Source organism: Solanum pennellii, chromosome 10 (genome assembly GCF_001406875.1).
Source record: "Solanum pennellii chromosome 10, SPENNV200".
Classification (NCBI taxonomy): Eukaryota; Viridiplantae; Streptophyta; class Magnoliopsida; order Solanales; family Solanaceae; genus Solanum; species Solanum pennellii.
Window position 1 is genome coordinate 73,131,867 of NC_028646.1, and position 10,740 is coordinate 73,142,606.

Here is a 10,740-nt window from a genome sequence, read left to right on the forward strand (position 1 = left end):
TTCATGGGAAGTTACAGTGAACTTCGAGTGACTTCATTGTAAGCTTCACTGTAATGTTACTGTAACATGCAATAGTGTTGTTATGTGTTTTAAATGTGGTTCTTATGCTTATGATATGATGTCTTAAATTAAAAAAAGCATATTTCCGATAAATGTTTGTTTTCATGATATTATGCATTAAGCCATACTTAGTACAAGTGTTTGTACTAATTCCATACATTTTGTTATATCTAAAGGTGTAGGTGGAAGGTGAGAAGCGTCTTGAAGGAAAGCTTGGATTCTAGTTATCATTCAAGCAAAGATGAAGTATGTCCTCACTTGACTCGAGGGCGTAATCGTCTTTTGATGACTTTTAATTCAAAGTATTTCAATAGACTAAGTATCTGTATATTCATATTTTATGGTCCGTGTCCCAAGCATTCATGAGTCTAAGATTGGCATATGTTGAGACTTAGTGTTTTCTATGATTTTAATATGAATGATTTTTAAGATATTTTGTGTAAAAAGTTTTAATTTCGCACTACTTTTCGTACATGTATGCAATGAATGATGTCAAAGGGATTGTATAAGAGCTACAGAAATTCAAGTACGTCGTGTAACAATTCGAGAAAGTCCTAACTTCTAGGAGGTACTCTCGGGCCGTAACAACCCATATAATTCATAAACCCTAGTTTTGACTACTTTGTGGGTGACTTGATTATGTCTTAATGCTATTGAATTCTTATGTAGTTTGATTAGAGCTATTGAATTATGATACAATCATGTTGGAATTTTTAATATGCTTCCCCAAATTCATAAATCTATGTTGAATTGTCTTTGAATCATTGTCTATTGAAAGTATTGAATTGAATTGGTGATCATGGCCATGGGTAAGGGCCTTTAAGTATTGTGTGACATGATTTAGCTATAGATTGAAGTGGTGAGAGTGGATTGGTGGTACGCTACCCTAATTCCCTTTAATTTATTTAAATTAGGTCTTGAATTATGTTGTGATTGGTATGGTCCACTTATGGTGGCGGTTCTATGTGCTTTACTTTTGAATTATGTGGCCTTGCAGGCGTTACTTTATGAAGTATGATGATCATGGACTTGTCTGCATTACTTGACATATTATGGTGGTTTGTGTAGTTGATTTATGTGAAGTATGATCATATCTATCTACTTGCGAGTAAGTTGAAAGTATGTGCTCTTCTTTTAACGTTAGGTGATCATGTTAGACTATGATTTTTTACCTATGTGAGTAGTCTTAGAGTTCATTCATGATTCTTCCTATTTGGTTATGTGTGTATTATGATGGTTATATTGATGATATTATAGTGGTGAGTAGGACCTATAGATGATGTTGGTTATACCTATGTGTTTCTTAAATGATATGCTATATGTGGAAGTATGTATGTGTCTTGCTTAAGTAGATTTGTGTTGTCACATCCGGAGAGCACCCCCTAGAAGTAACATGGCGTACTTGAACTCTCGGAGGTCTTATACAATCCCATAGTTATCATTCATCGCAACGACATAGTAAATTTAGCAGAAAATTTAGAACTTTTCATAGCACCTCATATGCTAGAAACTTTACTTCATATACATATAAAATATAAGTCATAATACATATATAGACTCTAAGTCTCTTTGCCATCTTAGACTCAATAACTTTGGAGTACATTAGGGACACGACCCTTTAGATATAATACAAACTATACAATATTTAAAGACTTTACAATAAAGACATAAGTAGGAGATCCTTGAAGTTCCTTTAAGCATCCATAACCTACACTTCGTATAAAAAATAGATAAGAATGGGATTAGCACAAGAATGTAATTAGTATGGCAACCATGCAAAAACATGTATTAAGGGACATTTTCTTTGAAAACATACTTCATGCCATTTTGTGGAAATCGTGACGAAACCTTTATCAATAGCATATATATCATTTTCATTCTTCATAGAAGCACAATCAAAGGACAAACATCATAAAAAAACACATACCATCATAGAAGTATGATATCACATAGACATAGTTAAGTCAAGACCTTCATCATATAGTAAACAAGATAAACATCATGCATAAAGACTCATATCATGCACATCGTCATAACAAGTGGGAAAATACTAGAATGTCATGCATAGGTAACACATACATAGTGACATGCATTAGAACACCTTCCTAGAACTTCCTAAGGAGCTACTTGTGCAATGTCTAGACGGGTTCATTAATTCCACCTATCCTAAGTAACCTCCCTTAAGTCATTCTATTTAGGGTCCTAGTCATTTAACTTCCATTGTCCATTTTACTTTAGTGTAACTATAGCCTTAACCGATATAGACCATGTGATGCTAAACATGGAATCCGGTGTCATAAAACCCCACACTGATAAAGGGTGGTCTACCGGCCAAAGTAGAACCAAAAGAGACATAGCTTTCTAAGTGGAATCCACTAGCTAGTATCCTATGGTGGCAACATAGTTATGGAACTTGGAGGTACATGTGAAAACCCTCTTTCTGCCAAGATTAGGCATTGTAGTTATTCACTTATGGAAACCCTATTTATGCCCATTGAGGCATTGTGGTTATCCACCTCATGAGATTTATGGTGACCTACCTTCCTATCATGGGAAGGGACACACACTCATATTCAAGTTTTCTCGATGCTAAGCTAAGTTCCCTTCATTGAAAACCTTTATTATATTTTTACTTTATAAATCATAGGTTTAGGAGAGTCATCCCCCCATATGTTTAACTAATAGGTCATAGATGAAAGTTCATCAACCTAAATCATGTAAAGAATTCATTCACATGAACATAGCATATGTAAAGCATCATCTAGTTTAGGGTACACATGAATACACCATTCAAGACTCCTATCTTGACTAGATATTGATACATGTGTGTGTGTATACATATATGTTAGCATACCTTTCACATAACACATTAAGTCACACAAGTTCATTATCAATGCATGATTCTATAGGCATAACTATATGATCAATACACTATGCACATTCATACTTCATCCTTTCATATACATCATATTAATACCATGCTCATATATTCATCTTTTATATACATAGAAACCAAACCTAGGAACTTATCCTATCAAGATACACATGTACAATGTATAAACAAGGTCTCATACCCTTGCCCATACTATTACACCTATCAAGTCATCCTAGTAATGAATACATAACATACTTAACATATATATACTTTACATGCATAGTAGTGGACACTAGTGAATATGAGAACTACCTTTCATTTAGACAAAATGAACTATACTACTTGTAGCATGCTTGTAAGTGAGAGTGTGTGTACATTGGTAAACATGATCACATAATGGCTATCAATTACTCCTTGAGGCAGCCACCCTCTTAGACAACATTATACTTCCAAGAACATACCATACAACACATAATAGCATAGGAGGCAAGACAATATAAACATTATAACCAAGGCTCCTAACTTTAGCTATTTACACTTTCATATAAGGGGTAAATGGGTAGGGGATATTAACCATTTTAAAACATCAATGGCAGTACCTATACAATACCCTAACATGAATATACGCATGCTCACACAATAGCCACACAACTTAGATCACAACTAGATAGGAAGATAGGCACAATTACATCATAAGGTGATCATCTAAATCTCTAGATCATGTATTCATCAATTTTCCTTCAAGGCCTTGGCCAAAACATATATAATGACAATAAAGTAAACACCGCCATAGTAAGTTTACCGTGCCACACAATGCCGTACAAGGATTTATCAACATTTCTATAAAGAATAGAGAAGTAGAAGAGTAGAGAGAATAAGCATTCTTATAAAATTTCTCACCCTTTGATCATCATTGATCAATACACCTTATTCATCAATAAATTACATATATGGAAGTAGCTAATGTACTTCAAACATATAAGAAACCATGTACAAGTCGCTACAAGATTATACTATATCATAATACAACACATCAACATACTAGGAAAGTAGAATAACATAGATCATTAGCTAATTTCCCTTGCATTGATTCAGATAATATTTCATACACATTATGATTCTAAGGCAGTATATAAACCTACATTTAACCATATTGAAATTATGATTACATACCCTCAAGATTAAGGTTACAACATAGGCATTTAGGCTTATCGATTTGCTAGAGTATAGAAGACTTCACAAATAGTATGAACTCTCTAAGGCTTTGATCATCATTCATATTTTATAAAGAATACACTCATTAGGCAGTATCTAATTTGGTAGGAAATCAAGAAGAAACCATGCTTGATATAACAACAACTCAAGATCCATCACACACTTAGCTTTTTGACTTCATAGTCTAAAGAAATCTAGATCAATTCATGCAAGTCTTAACTACAAAATTCATCCGTTATTTCACCCTAAAAAGTATCTACATCAGTTCATACATAATCAAAACTCTACACAACCGATCTCACAATCGACTTCAAGGCAATATAGGCTTAGAAACATAGGCTATTCATGTTCAAATCTTCATATATTTAATCATCATGGACTGATAATCATCAATTCACCATCAATTAACGTAAATAAAAATAAACACAAGCAATTCAACGTAAGACAGTCATGATTCAACTAAGAGCAAGCCATGATCACATAGCCCATGCAAGAGCTAAACCAATTTTGGAAGGAACATGGGTTTATCATGCAACTGGAGTGAAATCACGTTCAAATCATTTTATGAACTTCAATTCATCATGATTTAATCATTGAAAACATTTTTAGAAAGAACCCATGGCTAGATTTAAAGATTGGAAACTTGATCATAAGATTTCTTTGAAAAACATTGAGAATGGCTCTCTAGATGAAAAGATAAATAGAGATGAAGATCACCATACCTTTGTATAGTTGAAAACCTAATAAACATGATGATTCATCATGGAAAACTCAACTTGAATCTGTTCTTGAGCTTCACCAACAATGGTGGTTTTCTAGAGAGAGTATTTTTGGAGGGAAAGGTTTCAATCTTGTGAGAGGATTCTAGAATGGGGTGATCACGTTTTTGATGACTTATACACACCCAAAAATATCTAAATAAACCTATTATAGTCAGTTTAGGACGTGGGGTGAATTTCCCATTTACCCCTTTAATTAACAGCACGCAGGCTGCCAATTGCAGGCCACCCGCGACGAAGGCAGTGACGGGGCCTTCGTCGTTGGGTACTTAGCCAAATATTGACTTTAGACCTTCCCAAGTCAAGTCCCCATCTACGATACCTGCTCTACGGGCCGTTGGTGGCCCAACGATCCGTCGTTGGGTCCGTCAATGGATACTGCCCAGGCAGTGTCTTAGGCAGCTTTGGGTCCTTCTTTTGGGGCCTCTTGTGGGGCTCTTTAGAATTCGTACCCGGAAGCTTCCAACGTGATTACAAACCATAACAATTTTAGACCTTCCACATAAATTTCATCCAAAACAAACACCTACAAGACGTCCAAACATCCTTGGCCCCAACATGACATACGATGAACGTCTTAGGGGCAATCTTTCGAACGCCTTGGACGTTCTTGGGATTTTGACCTCCAAACTTCACAAAACTTCATATAAAAATAAACATAATTTTAAACCATTTAAATACCTATTAGTATCATTTCGTACAAACATAAGCATGCATAGACACATGAGGCACATAAGCGACTAGTCGTCGAACGTCTTGGTCGTCCCTTGACGTTCGACTTCCAAATCACTTCAAACATTGCACACTATATCTAAATAATATAATAAGACATTTTAGAACATTATAACATCATGAAACATCCATAAATACATAGAACCACATATTAGGCATCTAGGTGACTTAATCGTCGAACGTCTTAGTCGTCCCTTAACGTTCGACTTCCAATACCTCTAATATTTTAGCTACTGCTTATATACTATATTATAAGCATATTTAGGACATTAGAACTTTAAGAAAAAAATTTTAGGATCTAGACACCTTATCTCATTTTCGGGGTCTTACCTGTGTCCCTTACTTGATACATGTAGACTGTGAATATGAGTTCTTGACTTAGTATGAGAAAGATTCTTAGTCTTATATGTGTGATTGACATGTCACCTTGAACATTTGTAAGAATTTTCTTTATGTGGAACCCTCATCCTAGATGTAAGGTTAAGATATCCTTGAAGTTGAAAGTCGTAATTGCATCCTTCTTGTGAGAATGGTGGACTTAAGGTTGGCTTACTGGAATGGCATGATATCATCCTTAGGAAAGTCATTGACTTATCCTCTTGACCATTTTAAGGCAACCCTAGGGGACCTCTTTGGTAAGTTTTAATGTGATTGGGTGTTGAACTTGATATGGAACCTCTTCTTGTACTCCTTTATGTGACTTACTCTATGAGAACAAAGGCTAGCACCGAGTGAATATTGCTACGGGAGTTCTCTATTTGAAATATGAGAATGGAGAACAATAAACCCTTCATATTCCTTAATCATTTGCCTACATGGGATGTGTCTTAGTTCTACCATTGGCACATAGAACACCCTTTATCGGAGTAGGGTTGACTCCTGATTCCATGCTTAGCTACTATGGTGTATGTTGATTATTGCCTATTCTCATCTTATGGAGAAGTTCTATGCAGTTTAGGCGGTGGTATAGAGTTCTATCTAGACATTGCACGATTGGGCTTTGAAGATGTTAGTGAGTGAGGGAGTCCCTAGCTCTTCCTCAAGAGCATTACTTGAATGTCCTTATATGTTGAATGTATCTTACGTGAACTAATGAAGATAATGACTTAAGTTAGAAATAATGTTAAATAAACATGTACTTGCCTAGAGTAGTTTAAGGGTTGTCTAGTTAAGGTGTGAAGGGGGCATAGGAATGGTAACTTCATGTCTTACCAAGGGAATTCTTAAGAATGACTCTAGATAGGAAAGTTGGTTGAATAATTAGACATGATCTAAACTTATGTAGTCTTAAGAATTATTGAGGTAATCTTGAAGAGGGTGTATGGGCTTTCTTTTGTTGTACTACTTAAATAAGTCTTTTGATAACCTTTGGGAAGAGAATGTTAAATACATATATATGCTATTATGTGGAGTAAGAATGATCTTATCTTAGGTAGTCTAAAGGATCACTTATGTGTGTCTGAAGGGATCATATGGGCAGTCGCTTCATAACTCACTCAAGTGAACCTTAGAATCATCGATAGGAGAATCTCATGGTTGTGTGATTTGTAGGTGTTATTGATGCTATAATGTAAGATGCGAGTTTTATTGGAAGATTACATTGATATTACTGTAAGGGTGACTGTAAGGTTCTATAATTTGTTATAAATTGCATATGATTTGTAATGTATTCTAAATGTGGTGTTTGGTGCTTTAATGTGGTTCTTATGCTTATGATATAATGTTTTAATCAAAAAGAGCATGTTTATCATAAATGTCTGTTTCTCATGTTTTATAAATTAAGTCATACTTAGTGCAAGTGTTTATAATAATTCCATACATTTTGTTATATCTAAAGGTGTAGGTTGAAGGTGAGAAGCATCTTGAAGCAAAGCTTTGAATCTAGTTATCTTTCAAGCAAAGTTCAAGTATGTCCTCACTTGACTCGAGGTCATAACTATCTTCAGATTTCTTTTGATTCAAAGTATTGTAATGGACTGAGTATTTCTATATTCGTATTGTATGGGACATTTCCCAAGTATTTCTTAAAGTCTAAGGATGGCATATATTGAGACTTAGTATTTTCTATGATTTTATATGAAAGACGTTTTAAGATATTTCGTGTGAAAAGTTTTAATTCTGCACTACTTTTCATACATGTATGCAATAAATGATGTCAAAGGGCTTGTACCAGACCTCTGAGAGGTCAAGTACGTCGTGTCGCACTACGAGAGTGTCATGTATTCTAGGGTGTACTCTCGGGATGTGACAAGCTTGGTATCATAGCATAGGTTATAAAACTGGTCTTAGGAATCAAAAAGTCCCATAAAGCCATGTCTAGTAGAGTTTTGACTATCGGGGTGACACCCAACACATCTATGGGTGAGAGTATATTGGATGATAGAGTTTCAATTTATTCATCAATCTTGTGTCGTGCCTATGGAGTTGAGGTTGTAAGTGTCTATTCCTAATCTCTTCAGTTGTGTTTATAGGAGACGAATACTTGAAGGATGACCCCTAGAATGTTGGAAGAAGTAAGGGTGGATGAGGATGTTCCTCCTCAAGTTGAGCAAGTTCTTCAAAGTGCTCAAGGAGCTAAAGGGGCTTAAGGTGTTCAAGTCCCTATTAGAGGTCAAGATAATGAAGTTCCAGTGGTTCCCCCGGAAATAATTAATGGGGAGATTAGAGAGGCTTTACTTACTTTATCCTAAGCCTTGCCTACACATATGAATAGGGTTATCGAACCTAGAGTGAATGTTGTGGAGAGTAATATGACCTCTAGATTGGAGATTTTGTGAGAATGAATCCTCCTATCTTTCTTGGCTCTAAGGTGGGAGAGGATCCCAAAGAGTTTCTATATGGGGTTTATAAGGTGTTGAGTGTCATGGTGGTAACTTTTAGGAAGAAGGCGGAGTTAGATTTTTACCAATTGAGAGAGGTTGCTCAAGTGTGCTACACTCAATGGAAAGATAATAGGCCGGTTGAGTCGGTTCCTATAGAGTGGGAAGAGTTTAAGGAGACTTTCTTAGGAAAATACTTTCCCCATGAGAGGAGAGAGGTGAAGGTTGAGAAGTTTATTCGTCTCAAGCAAGGCAACATGAGTGTTGAGGAGTACTCCTTGAAGTTCACTATGATGTCTAGGTATGCTCCATCGTTAACCCTAGGGATGAGATGAGTAGGTTTGTGACCGGTGTTGTCGACCTTATGAAAGAAGTCGTACGGCCATACTCCATCGTGACATGAATTCGTCTAGACCATAATGTATGCTCAATCGAGAAGTTCAAGCTTAGTTAGATTTCTTGAAACTTGAAAATAAGGGGAATAAGTGAGCAATAAAAACCTAGGTTCAAGAAGAGGGCTCAAACTTAAGATGAACCTAGAGATCCTAAGGTCAAACTTGAGAAGGGAAGTGGTTCTCAAAATAGTAAGCCTACTTGTGCTACTTATGGGAAGAATTAATATGGGCAATGCCTAATGGGTACCGGGAGTTGCGATGGTTGTGGTAAGGATGAACACAAAGTGAGGGATTGTCCAACTATTGTGGCTAGAGGAAAGGAAGGTAATCAAGTTCCTCCAAGTGTTCCAAGTGATGATGCTCAAAAGAGAAATCGCTTCTATGCACTCCGGGCTAGGGGATAAAAGCTGGATGATGATGATGATGTTGGTAAGTTATAGCTTCTCTCTTTTAGTTGTTATGAGTTCCTTATAAGTGGGGGAGTATGGTGAGTAGTAGAGTTTTGAATGATTGTCTCATCTCTTCTATTCAATTCAAGCTTGAGAGTTGGAAGTCATAGTAGCATGTTGCATTGTTGCATTGTGTTTAGGAGCCTTGTTGGAATTGAATTTCATTGATTCCTTGCATTGTGAATTTATGAATTTATGATTATGTTGTAAATTGAGCTTATATGGTTATATATCTTACATTATCATGCTTTTATCATCAATTGCCTAAAAGTTGTATTTTTTTAATTTTGAAGCATGTTCAATGTGTTGCCTGGCAGTTTACTGTGAAGTTTTTCAAATTTTGACTAAATCATTCTTTGGTTGAAAATTATTGTAATGTGTATCTAATTGATGTATATGAGAATGATAATTAAAGTTAAAGGAGTTCTTGCTATTTGAAATGAAGAATGTGAGTCTTATTGCTTAATGAGTTGTAGATTTGTTTCTAGCTTCTAGTTGTGTGTTATTTATGGTGTGGTATGGTTATGTTCTGCTAGTCTTGAGTGCCTTGTCTCTTGAAAGTGTTTTAAATGAAGGAAGTGTCATTTGAGGTCAAATGTTCTCCAAGTGGCGGAGATTGTAATACCTATAAAACGACTTAGGTCAAACTAGAGACTATCGCTTGTGTATTGATTTTTTGACATCCTAAAATGGTTTTAAATGATTTTAGGAGTCAGAGATTAAATATTTATGAAGTTTGGAGGTCAAACGTCCAACAACGTCCATGACGTTCGAAAGGTTTGCATTGAAACGACCTTGCGTGTCTTAGTTTGTTTCGTCAAGTTTTACGTGTTCGTGTTGGATGAAATTGATGTGAGAGGTCCTAAAATCATATAAGAACATATTAGTTCTGGAAACCTCCGAGAAAACATCCCTAAGGACAAACCAAGGGTCATAGAAAAAGGACCCATCATTTCAGCCAAAAGCTGTCAAACCAGCCCAACCTACGGAAGGCAATCACCTAGTAGGCTGGTCGACGCCCCGTAGGTGAGGGGCGTAGGTTGACACTTAGGCGTGGGAGGTTGTACTCCCTTCGGAACATCCTCTTACCCAAACCATGGACCAACAGGACGGTCCGTTGGTTGGGTAATAGTTCGTAGGTGAGGCAGGTGTCGTTGAGTCTACAATTTCGCAACTCACTGTTAAATGTAGGGGTGAAGTGGTAAATTCACCCCACGTCCAAATAATTAAAAGAGATGTTTAATAATGGTATTTTGGGTATTATAAATAGTTATATATGTCTCAAACACCTAGATGAATTCATTATTCTAAATCAAAACCCAACTTCTCTAAGAAATTCTCTAGAACTCCATTAGAGACAAAAATCAATATATATATATATATATATATATATATATATATATAAAGCTGAATATA